The following is a 19810-nucleotide window of genomic DNA, read 5'->3' as shown; positions in this document are numbered from 1 at the left end:
GATGATATGTGGATTAGGAGACGGAGAAAGCTGTGGGGAGTTGTTTTATTTATTCCACGGTTACAAACCGATTTTACAAAAACTAATGTGTTTTAGACAGCAACAACCAACATGGCTGAAGTATATAACAAGTCGCTGTCAACAAAAACACATAACGTGTCCAACAACTTAAAACTCTAACCTTTAAATAGTTAACGTGAAAGATTGTTAACATAAAAACAATAATTGTAAAAAATTCACTATCTAATCAAAATAATATGGACTTACATTGAAGTATTAAATGATAAAAAACACACCTAAACAATGTTATAAATGTGTTCCACAGAGAACGTTTTTAACTTTACTGCATCTGTTTATTTAATTTATATGTTTGTATACGCTCAAATACTTGCATAATTTTCCAATTCATCAACATCAGTATCCAACCAGGCATAGATATCTTTTCATTATACCAACTCTTAACACCAACGTGTATAGAAAGTTCACACTTTCCTGACATGTATTCTGCAGTTCAGTTGTAATACTTAATGTAGTGTTTTTTAATAAGGCGCATGTTTCACAGTTAATGAAGTTGACACACATCATGGTGTTTATGATTCATGACTTGCGTGTCAAAACGCACTGGTATGATTTAGATATTTTAAACTAGTTTGTAATTATTTCTTAGGTTAGTTATTTACCTAAAGAAAAGGTTGGATTGCAGATCTCGAAACGTCGTGTTATTGAATTTTTTATCACTGAACGATGGCAAATGTTCTGAAAAATCCTGTTTCCTTCAAAATCATTGTATCCTAAAACACAAACCTCAAAGAAATGACTCTTAAAACTCATACACATATTATTATTCTTGTACTTTAAATACTACTTATTTCTTAAGTTGTATGAGTACTATGGACAATACGATTTATTATTTTAATTTGAAAATTTAAAATAACCGAAATGGTAGTACAATACTAACAGGACTGAAAGATTATATAAGTTAAAGTACAGCAGACTACGGTAACCTTCGAGACCGCTAACGATTACTCGGCGTGAGTGTGATGATGAGAAAAAATAGTGCGTAAAACACGAGCCGTAGGGTCTTCGCTATACTTTTAAATCTCGTCTCCAAATCAAACGATTATGTTAAGAGTGTTATGCTTATGTGTTTGTGATTATGTTGTGCGTGACTTTGTATTGAGATAACGTTAGTGTTTACGTGTCTAGATTTACGTTAAGGTTCAGCCTATGGTTGATAGAGCAGATTGTGACATGTTCAATATCAGATTTAATCAGTGTAATTACCATTGCAGTATAGAAGCACGCTCCTCATATTGATACTTGTGGTTTGTATAACTTTGCACACGCTTATATAGGTCTATTCTGTAAACAGCCCAATAAAACTTGCGTTTGGTACTTTTATTTTTGTACAGTTAATTTAAAAGTGTAATTTTATACATATATTATATATATATATAATATATATTACATATATTATATATATAATATATATTACATATATATATATATATATATATATATATATATATATAATTTTATATAGACTAGGTTTGATCATTTTTATTACATGTAGCAAAGTAATATTATTCAAGGAAAGATGCTATGTATTTCCCAAGAGGGTAAATAAATAATTGATTTGATAGTACGTTTAAAATTACACTTTTAAATTAACTGTACAAAATAAAAGTACCAAACGCAAGTTTTATTGGGCTGTTACAGAATAGACCTATATAAGCGTGTGCAAAGTTATACAAACCACAAGTATCAATATGAGGAGCGTGCTTCTATACTGCAATGGTAATTACACTGATTAAATCTGATATTGAACATGTCACAATCTGCTCTATCAACCATAGGCTGAACCTTAACGTAAATCTAGACACGTAACACTAACGTTATCTCAATACAAAGTCACGCACAACATAATCACAAAACACATAAGCATAAACACTCTTAACATAAATCGTTTTGATTTGGAGACGAGATTTAAAAGTATAGCGAAGACCCTACGGCTCGTGTTTTACGCACTATTTTTTCTCATCATCACACTCACGCCGAGTATCGTTAGCGGTCTCGAAGGTTACCGTAGTCTGCTGTACTTTAACTTATATAATCTTCAGTCTGTTAGTATTGTACTACCATTTCGGTTATTTTAAATTTTCAAATTAAAATAATAAATCGTATTGTCCATAGTACTCATACAACTTAAGAAATAAGTAGTATTTAAAGTACAAGAATAATAATATGTGTATGAGTTTAAGAGTCATTTCTTTGAGGTTTGTGTTTTAGGATACAATGATTTTGAAGGAAACAGGAATTTTTTCAGAAACATTTGCCATCGTTCAGTGATAAAAAATTCAATAACACGACGTTTCGAGATCTGCAATCCAAACTTTTCTTTAGGTAAATAAACTAACCTAAGAAATAATTACAAAACTAGTTTAAAAATATCTAAATCATACCAGTGCGTTTTGACACGCAAGTCATGAATCATAAACACCATGATGTGTGTCAACTTCAATTAAACTGTGAAACATGCGCCTTATTTAAAAAAACACTACATTAAGTATTACAACTGAACTGCAGAATACATGTCAGGAAAGTGTGAACTTTCTATACACGTTGGTGTTAAGAGTTGGTATAATGAAAAAGATATCTATGCCTGGTTGGATACTGATGTTGATGAATTGGAAAATTATGCAAGTATTTGAGCGTATACAAACATATAAATTAAATAAACAGATGCAGTAAAAGTTAAAAAAACGTTCTCTGTGGAACACATTTATAACATTGTTTAGGTGTTTTTTATCATTTAATACTTCATGTAAGTCATATTATTTTGATTAGATAGTGAATTTTTTACAATTATTGTTTTTATGTTAACAATCTTTCACGTTAACTATTTAAAAGGTTAGAGTTTTTAAGTTGTTGGACACGTTATGTGTTTTTGTTGACAGCGACTTGTTATACTTCAGCCATGTTGGTTGTTGCTGTCTAAAACACATTAGTTTTGTAAAATCGGTTTGTACCGTGGAATAAATAAAACAACTCCCCACAGCTTTCTCCGTCTCCTAATCCACATATCATCCTCACAGCTTTCTTCTACAGTTAAAAATCACTTAATATGTTGCCACCTGACGCCGATTCTTAGAAAAAGTTCGCGTACAACACCAAAGATCAAGAAATCGTCTGATTTTATTTATAGACCTCATAAACAGGATGGTTATTAGGCTACGTAAGTCTGTAGCATCAAATCCAATAGTGAACCTGTATTATTTAAATTAAAATATTAAGACCTATAACACTTTATAACACGAGAAATTCCCTCAGCAGACAAAAATAAGTGGATTTTTTTCAACAATCCAACTAGTTTTTAGGGTTTTAAAAATTTATATATCGGAAAACACAATGTAGTATATAATGGTTATATGAGGGACATGAACCTGCATCTCAAAACATGACATGTATCCATCGCCTGTTGTCGTATATAGTCATTAGTCAGTGTTCGAAGGACCAATAAAAATGTATAATATTAAACTCAAAATGAAACAATATAATGTATAGTAGTTGAGGTTTTTAATAACTATTAAGGTTCTGCATTTCGATAACTGAGCAAATGGAGCCTATACGTTGATTTACAAGATTGATGTTTCATTTTTTTAATATTTTTAAAGTTACTGTTGAGCTTCTAAGAATAATTGTTAGTTCAAAATGGGGAAAAATAAACATACGGGATAAGATCAAAGAAACATACTATTAGACAAAAGCACACAGTTGAATCATGAATACAAAGAGTTAAAATGATTTTAGTTTCTATTAAAATATCCAAAATAATGTCCGAAATTAGTAGAAGCTTTTAACAATATTGATTGAGGAGAAAATTGTCTCTAATTACGAAGGACCATAAGAATAACGAAGCACTGTTTCCTTGCGCCGTCCATTGTCTGATACCTTGACACAAATGAACGTTGATTGCAGTTCGACCTGGATTGCTTGTTGGATCCTTGTTGGAGTGCTTGTTTGATGTATGAAGATTCCACATTCACTAGACACTATCCTCGGTTCACTCACGAACGCTGATATTCAACAGGGACAAGGTTACTTTTTGGCTCGTTAAAAAGATAAAGCCCGGCAATGGCGTTGACGACAGTTACACGATGAAGTGGCAAGGCTTCTAATTGCCATAGAACGGCTCAAAGGTTCACAACAACAAGTAAAAGAGGGTTTAACGTGCGACCGAGTGATACGGAGTCTGTAAAAAGAACTGCCTAAGATGCCTCTGCGGGCTTTTCTCGTCCGCGTCTCCTAGGACGCCTGTGATTGGTCGACACAAGTCACCTTATTCTACGTCACAGTCGGACCACTATAATTTGGGATACATGTGTGTGTGTGTGTGTGTGTGTGTGTGTGTGTGTGTGTGTGTACAAAGATACAATGAAAATATATTCCTTTATGACTAACATGGTATCAAACAATGGTGGACAATGAGCAATTCTGAATAAAATGCACAATTTTGGTTATCAGTAAGAAAATATATTAATATGTAAATTAAATTAATTTGTATAAATACATATGAAAACCTAACAGTCAGTGTAAAAAATTATGTTTTGCTTTTTATTACCTGGCCATATAGTTAAACATTGCTTAGAAATAGATTAAACGAATAAAAGTATATACTTAAGTACAAAAATTCATTATTATTATCTGCTACGAAGGCTAATTTTATCAATTATTTTACACCCCCCTTACTTCGGTACAGCAATTAATACTAAAAGGACCTATGCACTGCTTCCGGAGTGACATCATTCCATTTTATCGTATTATCTCGAATTTTTGCGGTTGTTGATGGGCCTGGTGCTAAACATCCACTGGGGGTGCTCATATTTCAGTAGCACGTCAGTCGGTGTATCCTGTACCAGTGTAGATTCTACTACCAGTAATAAGCCAGCCGTAAGTTAACTTTACTGGAGAGGACGGACAATTAATTATAGTCCATGAAGGACACCAGTATCATAGTAACACTTTATCAATGGAAATTTCCTAACAATATTTGACTCCAGAGTAACTGAATCACTAAGGCAGGAATTCCTATTAAATTTTACTTAAATTTTTTTATAATATATTTAAAAATATTTTATTAAAGGACAAAGCTTTAGACTACGATGGGCAAGTGTTTAATCCGTGTGTGTTTTTAATTTAGTAAAAAAAAGATATTGCGTGACCGTAAAGGTTTTGGGCTTGTTTATACAGAATTGCTGAAAAGTGTTGGAACATTCTACTATATTCTGAACTCGTAAACGTATAAAATATACTTTTTACAGTTACATAAAGCATAGTGTTTAACTTTTGATGCAATCAAAAGCTCTTCACCACCTCAGATGGATGACCCGTAAGGAGTCGGTGTAGAACATTGTAAATGTAAGCATAGGTTGATGTGGCATACGATTTTTACCAAGGTCTTAATTACAACATCATGCTATAAATTAGATCTCAAAAGGGTCATCCTCAAACAAAATGGCCGGCGCTTAAAGTGCAAGTTAAAGAATAGCTTAAATAGTAATTTAACCATATCATATTAAGCTAAAAAACCTTCACACATGGTTACTGTACACATAAATCTATTTTAAGGTGTATTCAGTGTCATGTTATTCTTTGATGGGAACGGTACACGAGGAGTCAGTAGAAGATTAGAAAGTAATTGAAGGTTTAAAAGCCCAGTCAATTAAACAAGTATGCTGCAAACCGCACTTCAAAAGCTTTATCCGTTTAAGATTGATGGTGGTTCAAAATTTGATATGTAAACTTTAATTTTTATCACGAAATTCAAGAATTTACTTTCATTAGTTTAAGTTCACATTAACAATTTTGATTTCCTATTGTTTACTAACCAGTAAAAATGTATTATTTTTGTCATGTAAAATGATACCTTATTTTCAGACTGAAATAATAAAACTAATAATAATGAATTATCTTCTGAAATATGACGGTCTGTAAAAATAGATGGACATCTTAAATGTAAACTAAGACAAACTTAATTGTCAGTATTTGAGTAAAAACTATGATATGGAAACATATTAATGTTAAACAGTCGTTTTAAAAATGTTGGTCTTACAGAGTTTTTTATTGAGACTATTATCATCGCATAGTATTTTAAACGCTGTGTTCATTAAACAATGAGGTCAACAATTAAATGTGGGTGTAATTCAACTTCATAGTTTTTCGTAACTCTCACCGTTTAAGAGGGCCTTGAAAAAAACTTTAATGCTTTATGAGACCTACTTATGAGTGGAAAATTTTTCTAAATACAAAAATTCATATAGATATAGTTTTTACAGGTTTGTTATAATTTAAGGTTTAACATATTACTCATAACATTTCCAATTGATCCAAGCCAATAATTAGTTATATTAGTTACTAAATCTTTGCATTTAATACTGTTACCATCTACTCAAGTAGCGCATTTCTAAGGAGGTGATTAAGTACCAATTACGTAAAATGTTTATTATTAACCCCTACCCTTTACGTATATTATCGGATTTATAAATAAAATAGTAGAACTGTTGCGAAGCTAATTTGCAGTATCTTTACACTATCAAGTACACCTTTGTTTACCAGGCAGTATTTAAGATGAAGGTTTCCAATTTTGTGACATAATTATTTTTCTTTTTATTGCGCGCGATGACCTGCACTGTGGTGATGTCACTAACATTGTTGTTTTTTCTTGGGTGATCAAACATTGACCTGCCTATTTTCCATCAGCATTTAACTTCAGCATAACTTAAACAATCATCTTTGTAACATGGTCAAAATAGCTAATTAACACTTTCAAAAATTAAAGAAAATCACCCGTTTCAGAAATATGGTGTTTAATTGTAAAAATGTCACTTTTAGATATTATAATTTTTTATACAAGAGCAACGTGTCATAAAAAATAGAATGTGTGCTTTAGATATTGTTAAACAAGGGTATGTATAATATCTAGAGTATTTCCATGCATGTCGACATTGAAAGCTACTAACACCAACTCTTCAAAATGTTTGTGGGACACGACTGAGATTTTATTATCTGAATCATTAATGAATTTCTGGAATCGCTTTAATTGTTCTCGTCAACTAGAAGGAAGGTGAACCTGAGTCATGCTATTAATCTGTATTCCAGGAAAGGAGAGTTTTAGCGTTGAATGACACGCACCGGTAATGTATTTAGAAAATCGCTTCAATTGTTCTCCTCAACTAGAAGGAAGGTGAACCTGAGTCACGCTATTAATCTGTATTCCAGGAAAGGAGAGTTTTAGCGTTGAATGACATGCTCCGGTAATAATTAACAGAACAATGGAAGTACTGACTCAGTGTTATCGATAGCCCTGTAACAAGTCACACTCGCCACTGTATTGGAAGTTGTGATATAGTCAAGTTATGGCAGTCAGCACTGTGTTCGTCGTGTTCGGCTTTTCTTGCTATCGTCTGTGTGTTCACGGCACCGGCCCACGATAAAGATATCCTTAACACAGCGGCTGTTGAGTCCACCAAACACCATGGTGGTGGAATGTGTGCCTGGGTTGATGGTTACTTGTAAGTAAAACTATATAAAACAAAACATAACAAACCATATGTCATCTATTTTTGAACATTTTCTTTTCACTCTTCAAATAATCTTTATCTCTATATTGATCTATAAGTAATACAATTGTTAGTGTTTTGGTTATTATCATCGCGAATGCTATTTTGAACTTAGGTCAGTTGTCCTTAATTTACAAATATGATACAGTTGAATTTATGTTTAAAAGTATGAAATATAGCCAGGAGGCTTTCCTTAAGGCAAAACTAGAAATATTTTGATAACATTTTTATACTTTTAATACAGATAATTTAAAATAACATTCTTCTTGTGGTTTCTCAATAGACAGAATCTATAGATATTAAAGCTTTTAAATATTGTGTTATTCGCCCTTTTTATTTTTTATTTTCTGAACACTAATAATAAATAAATTTGGTCTAAATAATAATTTAAATAAAATAATTGGTTTGGATAAATAAGTTCGATGTATATTATTTGACGTTTTAATGTAATTTCCCAGTCATTGTTCTAAATTCAATGTTTACTTATAACTGGTTTGGAAATTCCCAACAGATAAATAATGCGAAATGGGCGTTAAATTAAAAGTGTACCTGTGGCACTTGCAGCCAACTAGTTTACCTTGTAGTTGTAATGAGAATTAAAGTTATTTGATAAAGTTGCAAAGATTCATCATAATAGTAAACATGGCATTGTATAATCCCTTACCTTAAGAATAAATGTCACAGACACTATACAATAAGAAAATCACGGTTTAAGAAAAATAATATAACCCAATTAGTTGTAGAACAAAATTTATTGGATTTATGGAAGAATTTAAAACGTCTAGACATTATTTATGGTTCTCATGGGTTCGATACGTTGAAAAGTTTTCATATTTTAGAGGAGTAATTGACAGAAATGGTTATAAATATAGAAATAATTATTAATTTTACTAACACAAACAATAGAAACACTGTTTAAGAATTATATTCAATGATTCATTATAAAAGGACTAATACAATATGAAATGTCGCTAACATAACTTAACGGTTAGGTTTTTATGGATTTATTCCTAGTAGGACAACTGAGAATCAATTAATTACTTGAATTCGCACGTGTGAGATGTAATCACATAAATCCATAAAAATTTGTGTTTAAGGCTATAAGAGTTGCAGTTGTTGGGGGGGGGGGGGGGGGTGGTTTAGAGTGTACAAGCTGAAATTTGCCCACGAAACTGGCAGTGAATTACACCAGTTTCGTTTATCACTAACAAGTATTTAAAATAAATTCCATTGTCAAGGTGAATTGCTTTAGATTTGCTGTTATGTATTTTCATTATTTAGTGTTATTTTCAGAAAAAGCTTCTTTGTATTTCTAGATGAAATTGTTAAAGAATCCGTTTTCTCTATGTGTGTGCACGATAGATATACTGACAAAGTAGTTGACGTAGATTATTGAAATCCGGTATGAATCTTTATTTTACCTCAACCAACTCTACTTATAATTTTTACACGTAGTAAAAGTGTCCCTCACTCGTATATCTATAGACGCAATTCTACTTCACAATTAATTTAGTAATAGAAATTCTAAATTGGTTTATTGTTTTTAATTGTTTTCATAAGAAAAGCATATACTCGATAAATTTTAAGCCCAAAGGCTCTCTCCCATCTCAATATTACCTTCTCAACATTCCGATAAGTAGATAGTTATATACGAATACAAGTTAAAAATATTTGTGTTTTCTTATCTTCTGTTAAAATAAATTTATAAATTCAATCTAATCTAATTTAGATTTGCTTTTCTTCGTTTGTTAGTTCCAAGTTTTAAATTTTTCTGGCAGGTTTAAAAACCAATTTTTGTTTGTATTTTTTATGATTAAAATATTTTATATTATTACTACAAATACAGATATAAAAGTAAAGGCGCCATGTGTTTTCTCTTACGAGACATATGTTTTGCAGGAAGATATTCTTATTGATTTACATATTTAAAGTAACAAACAGTTTTGCACTTTTGTGGGGTAAAATATTAAATGTAATAAATGAAAAATACTACTAAATATGAAACTCGTTACATAGGAAGTATTCATTTCTTCATTGAATATGTCGACTGTTACATTACCATTATTTCTAAACCCTGTTTAGCATCTGGAGATAACGCTGAATAAACAAAATATTAACGGGGTATATTGTAAAGATGAATCTTATGAAAGTGTTAACTACCTTATATCTACGTCTTCAAGCAAACAATAATGTGAAATGTTTAAACATTTTTTGTTAGCCCTTTTCTCGTGTTTTCTTTTTTTGAAATAAAACAAATAACAAAGATTACAAGTAACAAGAAACGGAAACTTTGTTTAGCATAGTGTAATGAACTAGAATGATTTTGGAACGGAGGTAGCTACACGTTATATGCCACCTAGTAAAGCAGTCAGTAAAGTGACCTAAACGGAACAAACGGAACCGCAACGAATCAAAAATAATTTAATATAACCTACCCGAACCTAACTTAAACTAACCTATACCCAAACTTAACCTAACCAAACCTAACTTATTGCAACATAATATAATATAGCATAATTAACTCAAGCCTAACCTAAATTACGTAACATTAATTCATAAGCTAACAAATCATAACATAACTAAACTTAACCTAACGTAACATAACGTAACCTATACAACCTAATCTAAAACTAATATAAAATAAAGTAACGAAACCTAACCTAAACTAACTTAACCATAACTAACCTTATCTTATCTAACGTAGCTTAATCTAAACTAACCTATTCTATCTAACGTAAAACAGACCTAAACTTTCATAACCTAACTAAACCGAACCCAATATAACTTACGTAACCTAACGTTAACTAACCCAACCTAACCTAAGCTAACCTAACCTAACGTAGCTAAAACCTACCTAACCTTACATAATATATACTAACCTATCCTAAGATATCCAGAACAAACCGAACTGAATTAAATCTAGTATAACCGAAACCTACGCTAACCTCCCGTAAGCTAACTTAATCCATCCTTACCTATCCAAACTAAACCTAACTTAAGTGAACTGAACCCAATTCAACCGAACCCAACTGAATCCAATCCAATCCTAGCTTAGAGAAGGAACATTACAAACTTAGGAAAACCCCGTTTCCTATAGACGAAACACATGTTCTGGCACAATTAAAAAATTAGTTAAACAGTTATTAAAAACTTTTTTAACCAGCGAAAGTATAGCTGACCGATTCTAGTTGTATGAGAGAGTTAAAGGACCTGTCACCAAATAAATTTTAATAACTGCAGAAAAGCAAACCTTTTAATCTCGCCATTGATGCAGCCATTCACATTACAGATTAGATTAACCATCATCTCCTCAATTTAATAAATTAAGGTATGTAAAAAATAAGGAAATAACCAGACTTACAAATGAAAATTTTGAAACTATGTAGATTAACCATCAACTTACAGCTTCATAATATTAGCGCAATACTCCAAGAATGCAACATATTCATAACTTCAACGATAAAAATATAAGAATACGAAAAAAAATCAACATTGTAACTATTTTACTAACATTCACACACACAAATATATATATATATATATATAATGTTAAATTTAAATTTCCCTACAGTACTTATGAACTAGATACAACACTTGATATATAATAAGTTTTTCTTTATTCCTTCCAACTATTTTAATAAAGTTTATTTTTTTAACACATTAGTTTATTTGTCATATACTAGGTTTTTACTGATATTTGTGTATCTTAGATCAAATTTTACACTTTGCTCTAAAGAGCCAAACTGTTTGCCATAACTTATGAAACTCTGTTATTTTAAAAGGTCTTTTTGAAAATGTAATAAATTATATTATGCTTGTACTAGTCATATAATTAATGTGACCACTTCTGTTTCAGCATGTGTTCAGTAACGAGTGATGCGGGAGAAAAACACTTCTTCATTGAATCTAAGCATCCACACCGAGATGTAGACATACACCATTTTATCGCTCGTCCGGAGTTCAACAAATATGCGGTAAGGTTATTTTATGTCACTTTTTATATGCTAAAATAAAGAAGAAGGATTAATATTAATATCACCCTTGATATTTGATATCAACATTGTTGTTTCATTGTTAAAGTTCTTATGTATTATGATGTTATTTAAACATATTTTACTTGCATTTATTACGTAGAATGTATTATCCTTGAACCAATTTATTTACCCCATTAGAATACATTTTTAATTATTTCAATATGTGCCATATTTTTGAAGTTCCATCTTTGAGTGTTTGTTTAGATCACGTGACTGTTGATAAAAATCTTAACCCTGTATTAAAGTACAATCTCACATTATTCAGTCCTATCAGGCTTATATTGGCCGAAAGTTTAAAATAAAATTACATTTACGTAAAACATTAATTCCTACGAACTTTCATCTTATATTGCAATGTATTTCGATGCTGCAAAATATTTACGTAAGGATTTACTGTTCCATGTAACAGATTTTCCAAACTGTTCAACTGTTTTAATATTAAATATCCTTTGTATAAAGTTATAAAATGGTCTAATTTTAATATCCTAAGTAAATATAATAAGATTTTGATGGTTTCGAAATACTGACCTGTCCAAAATGAAAGGGTGACAGCTAAATCATTTTTATTAAGCGCGGCGCAATGCGATGGTTACATCATAAAATTAAAACATGTGTACGGTTTAAAATAAATTACACAACTTAACTAACCTCTGACCTACTCTGTCTACAAATGCCAACTGATATAAATACAATACACTTTACCTGTACGTTAATGTTGGATGAAGTCGATATGTTGGATAGGTAATTTTTACTGTATCTATTTTTATTATTTGTTTCATTAGGAACTTTATAATAATTGGTGATTTCAAGGTTTAATTTATGCTTTCTTAGTAGCACACATTCTCAGAAAAAATATGTTACATTGTGTAACACGTAAACTCTATTGATAAAAAAGATTAAAGGTGAAATAAAAGGAAATAAAAATAAAGGTAAATTGTTCCCTTTTAATTATTAGCGTTCCAAAATGATAAAACAGGTATACTTTTTTTTAATATACTCATTTTAAATTAAAGGCACTGATATATTGTTTAGTTTAGTGTCCGTTTAGTTTAACCCCATGAAACCCCCCCCCCCAATAAAACCGGTTAACTTGTAGATTTCTTTCTTATCGATCATTCTATTTTAAAAATATTGAGGATTTCTCTCCCACACCTCCAAACTCTAAAAGAGTATAGATAAGCTGGTATATCCATCAAAAATAATTCTCATTGTGATATATATCAAAGAAAATTTTAAAAATTTCTCTATGTCATTAAAAAGTAGGCTTGATACTTTTTGGTGATATCCTGTACTTAGCTAACTATTTTCGATGATAGGTAATTTTATTTGATATTTATTTTTTATTTTAACTGATTTCTTACAATAGATACTTAATTTTTATCTCTACATGAGACTAGCTATGACTTACCCAGAATTATTAAACTTTTAAAACTATTTAATTATGGATTTGAGATTAATTTATATCGAATCTCAATTGTATTCTTAATTATATTTAAAGACTGCATTATCTTCAAAGATGTCCTTCCACTGGAATAATTTTTAATATTAGTAGTGACATACACATAAATTTAGCAATTGCATTGAAATAAACTATGATATAATATTGAAATATTTCGATTAAATTTATTATCTAATATCCTCACGTATTACATTAGATGCCAAAACCTATTACGTTTAGGTTAGCAATGATTTGCTATACTTATGCTCTAATATTCTTAAAATGTTATTTAAAGGAAAACTGAAGGGAAAGTCAAAACTAATAACCTTCTAGAAAAATGTTAATACATTATCTGTACCGTTATTAAACTCACATAGGGTACCTTAGAAACGCTCGTGGAGTTGATTATGTATTATATATATATTATACATGCACACCGTTATGTTATGGAATTCGATTCATCTAATTTCATTTGTTACTTTAAAATTAAATATAAACATTCACAGTTATTATATAACGTAGTATACAGTGTTCTAGATATTTTTAATCTTATCTCTTATTATTATTAACATCATAAAACGGAAGATAAATAAATAATATGTTACATACTCTATTTATTTGGGAAAACACACTTTGGTATGTATACGTGTACAACTCTTGACGATTGTCGGTAGAGTTTATATGTTTTATTCTTGTTAAAACACAAACTTACAAGTTTCTGAGATTTTCAGTACGGTGAGTAGTTACAGCTTTGCCGATCACTCTGCTGTAATGTAAAATTTAATTGCATTTAATAATTTCAAAATATTTCGGTAGTACAAAGTTGCATTTAAACATATACAACTACTATAACGATTGTGTTACTTATCAAAGAACCCACGAGTTAATGCATTAATAATTTCAAAAATATTTCGGTGAGTACAAAGTTGCATTCTAAAAATTATACAACTACTATAATACGATTGTATCAAAGAACCCATCGAGTTAATTGCTTAAATAATCTGATTTATTTTTAATCAACAAAAACATGCAAAGATAAAGTTTGACAATATGATGGTAAGTAAAAAAAGCTACAGTAATTCATTTGTAAAGCGAAGGGATTTATAACCTTGAATTTAATTATACATACAGTAACTACTGAACAGATAATGTATTGTTTTTGGTTTTACCTTTACTTAAAACTAAATATCTTACTGGAAAAACAATTTGAACCAAAAAGCCAGTGACACAAAAGAGTTCGCGTTTGTTTTTCTTGTGTCAATTAGATAAATTTGTCTGGACTATCCGAGAGTTCTTTGGCAGGGCAGAATTCTCATATTTATTTTTAAGCATCAAAATGAGACAAACAAAAAGTCGCTTTGTTGTGTATATATATGTGGTGTATATATCAGCATAATGGGGGAATATTGATCTGCTAAATTGAGTCCAAAACTTTTGCCTTTCATTATTTATTTTACAAAACGGAAAACAAACACTGTCATAACAGCACACACAATAGTGCTTGATGGGTTGGATTTGTTAACAGGCGGTTTTTGTCTAGTTTTTTTTTTTTTACGCAGTGGAAATTTTAAAAACTCAGACAGAAAATATCAGGCAAAAAACCAAGTCTAAGAAAAACCCAAAAGGTATATTCTGGGACCCTTGGTGATCCCACACACAAACACAAACTGAAATTGAGCCTATGGCATAGTGGAGAAACTAGCGTTACACGGGTTGTAATTTATGGTTTTCCCCTAATTTTGTCTGTGAAGCGGAGAACCAGCAACATATCTGATGGTGCAAAGCGTTGACTGCATGTTCTATCTAGATGGGGAAATATGTATTCCCTGGGTATTGATTCTTTTAAAATTAGTGTTTCCGTTGGGACAGAGTTGTGGATCTGAACCCTCTGGCTTACTGGACATCTATTTGAGTCACTTTCGATTCTCCATAAGCAAATCCAAGGGATGTGAACACTGTATTGTTTTTGAGGAAACAATAAATGGGGTAGTAAACCTGGAGGGTTCATCTAGGGTGGAGATTGTTTCAAGTTATACTCTTCGAAAAATATATGCAAAAAAACAACCTCAACTTAAAACAAGGAATAAATAATTAGGCTCTACTAAATATAAGTAAACTGTGGATACCTACAAAATTTACTTTCATTGGTTTCTTGAGAAACTAAAAATAAACGTGTGACGTTCCACGTGATTGTGCTGCATTGGTTTTTATAAAACCAATATTTGTCCATTTTGGTTGTGCGTGGGTTTTCGACCAGCACTTCATCAAGAAAAGGCCAAGTTCATTGCAAATCAGTGATAGTAGTAATGGAGGGACAACATTTTTAGTTTGTATATGGTGAATAGTGTCTTACACGGGCAGAAGCAACTGGCCTTTGAGGTCTCTTGCAGTACTTCTGGGCAGCATTATAAATACTTGGTCCATAGTAAAACGTTACTAACAGCCAACACACTAGTTACTAAAGGTTTAAGTTTACTTTCAAATAAGTGGCAAGAACCATTATTATTGCAGTAGTTATACTATTAACACTTTTTACCGTATCATGAAATTACAATTGGGGTGGGGGGGGGGGGGGGTGGGGGGGGGGGGGGGTGGGGGGGGGGGGGGGTGGGGGGGGGGGGGGGTGGGGGGGGGGGGGGGTGGGGGGGGGGGGGGAAAAGATAATTTGCCATGAGCTTCATGGGCCTTAGCATTGGCATAAAACATTCTTGGTGGGAGATTAGAAGAGCCTTTTTGGCTATTTACATGAGACCAAAAGGACTTGACGTTTCCCGGGATGCTTTTCTCTATTCTACTTATATAATCATCATGACATTTGTGTGAAAGTATTTTTCACTCTCTCCTAGCCTTTTTAAAATGTTCATAGTCATGCAAGTCTCCTGATAGTTTATACTTGTTATGAAGTCTTTTCTTCCTCACAGTTAACTTGTACCCAGATAAAGCAAAGCAATGCGGAAGCAAAATGCAATCAATATTGTACTGAAGCCACTGATTGTTTCGTGATACCTCCATTTGTGTTAATTAACATTTTAATTTTGAGCTTTTTTTTGAGAACCCAGGGATGGTAAAACATAGTTTTTTTGATATTTTCCAAACTGCTTCCTTCTCATGTTTTTATGGTAAGTAGAATATATTGACAATTGGCTTACTGGTTTGATGGTAGCTTTAAGCGAGTTTTGTATCAATTACATATAATAAACAACACAGTTTTATGTAGAGAGTGAGTTTTATCACCATAAGTTTCTATATATTTTCATGTGTAGGATTAATAAATAATTTCATAATGATTTGCAGTTTTGTTTACCATCAACGTTCCATTATTTGTATTACATTAAATGTATGATTACGGAATTTATACATTTTTCAATAACAATTAAAAATAGAGTATATTGAAATAAATTTAAAAAAAAAATTTAAGAAAAAAAATAATGTAAAGTATACCTCTGTTTTTTATATCATGTATCAATTTTATACTAATTGTCTGAAAATTGATAGCTGAAAATACATGTACTTAGGTGACTAATACAAGGCTATAACATTGATTTTTCGACATTTTCTATTATTAAACTTAAAATTTTTTACAAATATCAATTTCTAGATTGCCAATCTTATCACTTCCTGAAGTAGATAATTCTTATATATCTCTACAATATATGCTGAAATAAACAAATCATACAAAATCATTGTCACACGAATAAAAAACATGTAACTACATTCACACTATATCTGAAGCAAGCTCCTAAAAAAAATAAAAGCACTAATTATTAATACGAAACTGTAAAGTAAAATTAACAATAGGTATACACTGAACGACCAATCACTAAAAACTGACTAGAGACTAATAGTAAATGGTTTATATCCGTAATCGGGGCTTTGTATTTCTTATGAGGTTCATTCTAAATGAACTTCTGAAACCCATACTGTAATTCCGCATAGGTCTATTAAAAGCATAGAATCTGTTTAATTCTTTTTTTACTTTTTTCGTATTTGTTTAATTCTTGTGTTTTCCTTGTCAGCTCATTTCTCAAACCAAAGCGAAGTAAATTTTATTCATGGATAACTTATTGGTTGGTCAGGTGTTTCGAGTGTTCGGCCTACCTAGCCGAAGAACTATGATGGACACAATATTTCTGGCCCAGCTTCGAAACGGCCTGATTCACTGCCCTGGGGTAATAAACTAAATCGACTACCACTGAGCCGGGGCTCAGTTTTGGACAATTTATTTTTGTCTTTTATTTTGCCCACCTCGGCCACTCTTGTCAGTCGGTGGGGGAGTCACTCCGTCAGAGTATTGATTTTCTGCCTGGTTGAGGTCAGCTGGTTGACCTTGACCAGTTTACCGACCAGCTGTTTCACCGGCACCGGCACCGGCACCGGCTACTGTTCGGAGCGGCAGACTGTTCGGAGACACGTTTGGAGAAGCTTACTGTGTTCTGGCTGTTCTCTGTTCTTCCCGTTTCTCCATGGCTGGCTAATTCACCGACTTTCGGCAGGGTCCCCGTGAGTGTCGTCAGCGGGACTGGTGCGGCGAGTCTGCCCAATGAAACCACTGAAACCAAAACTGAATGCCCCGCGCCCTGCCAGTGCTCCTGTACCGGCATCCAACCGGAGTGCATGTGCTCATATTCATTTCATCTGGAAACAAGGTTGGATCCAAAATGTTTTTTTACTTTTCTAATACTGAACTTGCGAGGATTGGGGTGCAGCGAGCGCTGCCAGATATTAGATCTGGAGGAGGGCCAGTGTTAAGAGTAGTGTGTATTTAGTTTAGTTACATGAACTGAAGGGGAGGATTTCATCTTTAATTCGGATTCGTGGAGGCAACTAAGCCCCCGCCTCCTTCGAAAATCGGCTTTAAATATTTTTTTTTTATTTTTTGGCTACAAACCTGAAACCAAATTACTTTTTAAAAATAGTGGGCCTAGAAATTCTACAACCTTTTCCCTCCCCTCAGTTCATAACACTTACTTGTTAAAGATAAGTTTTCCTACATGCCGTACCTGATATATGTTTATTTATAGACCAAATTTCTATTTATTGTGTTATTAATATTATATTATTTATTTATTATGTTATTGTTATTATTGGAATTTATTTTTATTGTTGTTATTTAGTTTTTAAGTTACGCGGTGCACCGTGGTGCTGTAGTTAACTGTATATTGTATTTTGCATGGAAATGTTTGCCACCTACTAATTATATCCAGTACTCGAAATCTTGTCTCGCTTTTTGTCTCTTCCCACTAGTGGCATGTGATTGTTTTTTTTTTATGATTTGCTTCGAGTTTGGGAGGGGCACGCTTCCGAGGCCTCCTGTATTTTTCGCTAACTCGGAACAAAATGGTAGCAGAGCGTGGTTACGTGTTTTTACCCTCTGCGGGCCCGGGGTTTTTGTTTTGCCACTGGTGGTGAGAGAGATGAGTTGAAGTTGTTAGTTGACTTCCTGCGCCTGTGCCGTCTCGCTGTGCTATTTTCCGCCGATCGACAGGAAGTGTGTGAACCTATTTATTTCCTGATTATTGTTACTTGTGTGTTTTTGTTATACATTGTCATCGTTGTTTTTTTTTTTCTGGTTTTGTTCTGGTACGGCGTAGTGTTTTGTTGCGGTATTTTGGTTTTCGCTGCCGTGTTTCGTGGACGGCAGGAATTCTGGGGACCCTGCTGAGAGTGTTGTCTCACTAAGTTATTCACTTGTCGCCTTAGTTATTGCTTTGTTAGTCGTTGACTTCGAGTCAGTGTGTGTTACTTGTTAGTCTGTGTCATTTATTTATTTATCATGCCTGTCTCTCTGGTGCCTGAATACTTGTTGAAGGAGGATCTCCATTTTGAGTTGTTGGCTCGTGGGCTTACTCCGGGTTCCGACTGCGAGTCCATGCGGAAGCAACTGCGGGATAATATGGACCTGGACACGACTTGGCCTAGGGATTTGACGTTCCAGAAACAGAGGCCCATTTTGGAGGCTAAGTTGGAGGACTTTTGAAAATAGTCAGGAGGACTGGTTGGAGTCGCCGCCTACTGGCCGAGAGAGGGCTAGGTATTTGTCCCGGCTTACCCATCTACATATGAGGCTGTCGCTACTTAGATCCAAGCTTACCAGTTCTGGTGATAGGGAGTGGTTGGAGGAACGCATCACCTTGGTGGACGGCCTGCTGACTGTACTCGAGAGGGACGAGGGGGCAAAGGCTCCTGAAAAAACTGTGTCTGCGGTTGACTCTGCTGCGGCTGTTAAGGATGAAGGCCAGATCCCTGGATCAGTCGTTGCGGAGGTGTCTGGTGTGGACGGGGCCCGGGGGCCTGTGACCCAAATGCCTGCTGGATCTGGAGGACTGGGGACTGTGATGACGGGATCCTTTGTTCAGTATCACAAGCTTTCCAAACCCACTTACCCCGTTGCTGCAGCGACTACCAACGGTGGATGGTCTAGATACTGAAGCCTTGCTGCGGTTTCTTTCTGAGATCCTGCGGCTGCATGACTTGCCTGGTCTTCAGGGAGCGAGCTTCCTGCATGTCATCTCTCCGTTTTGTAGGCCACCTTTGGGTGACTGTCTGGTTCGAGTTCTCCAGAGGGGTGGTACCCTGGATGATTTTCATAGGGAGGCATTGGATTTCTTTGTTCCTGGTCAGTTGAGGGAACGTCTCCGTGTGGAGAAATTCTTTAGGCCTCAGGGCAACGGAGAGAGTTTGGCAAAGTTTGTGGCCGAGGTGAGGGACACTGATAGGGT

This window comes from Homalodisca vitripennis, chromosome X (genome assembly GCF_021130785.1).
Source record: "Homalodisca vitripennis isolate AUS2020 chromosome X, UT_GWSS_2.1, whole genome shotgun sequence".
Classification (NCBI taxonomy): Eukaryota; Metazoa; Arthropoda; class Insecta; order Hemiptera; family Cicadellidae; genus Homalodisca; species Homalodisca vitripennis.
This window is presented reverse-complemented; position numbering follows the sequence as displayed.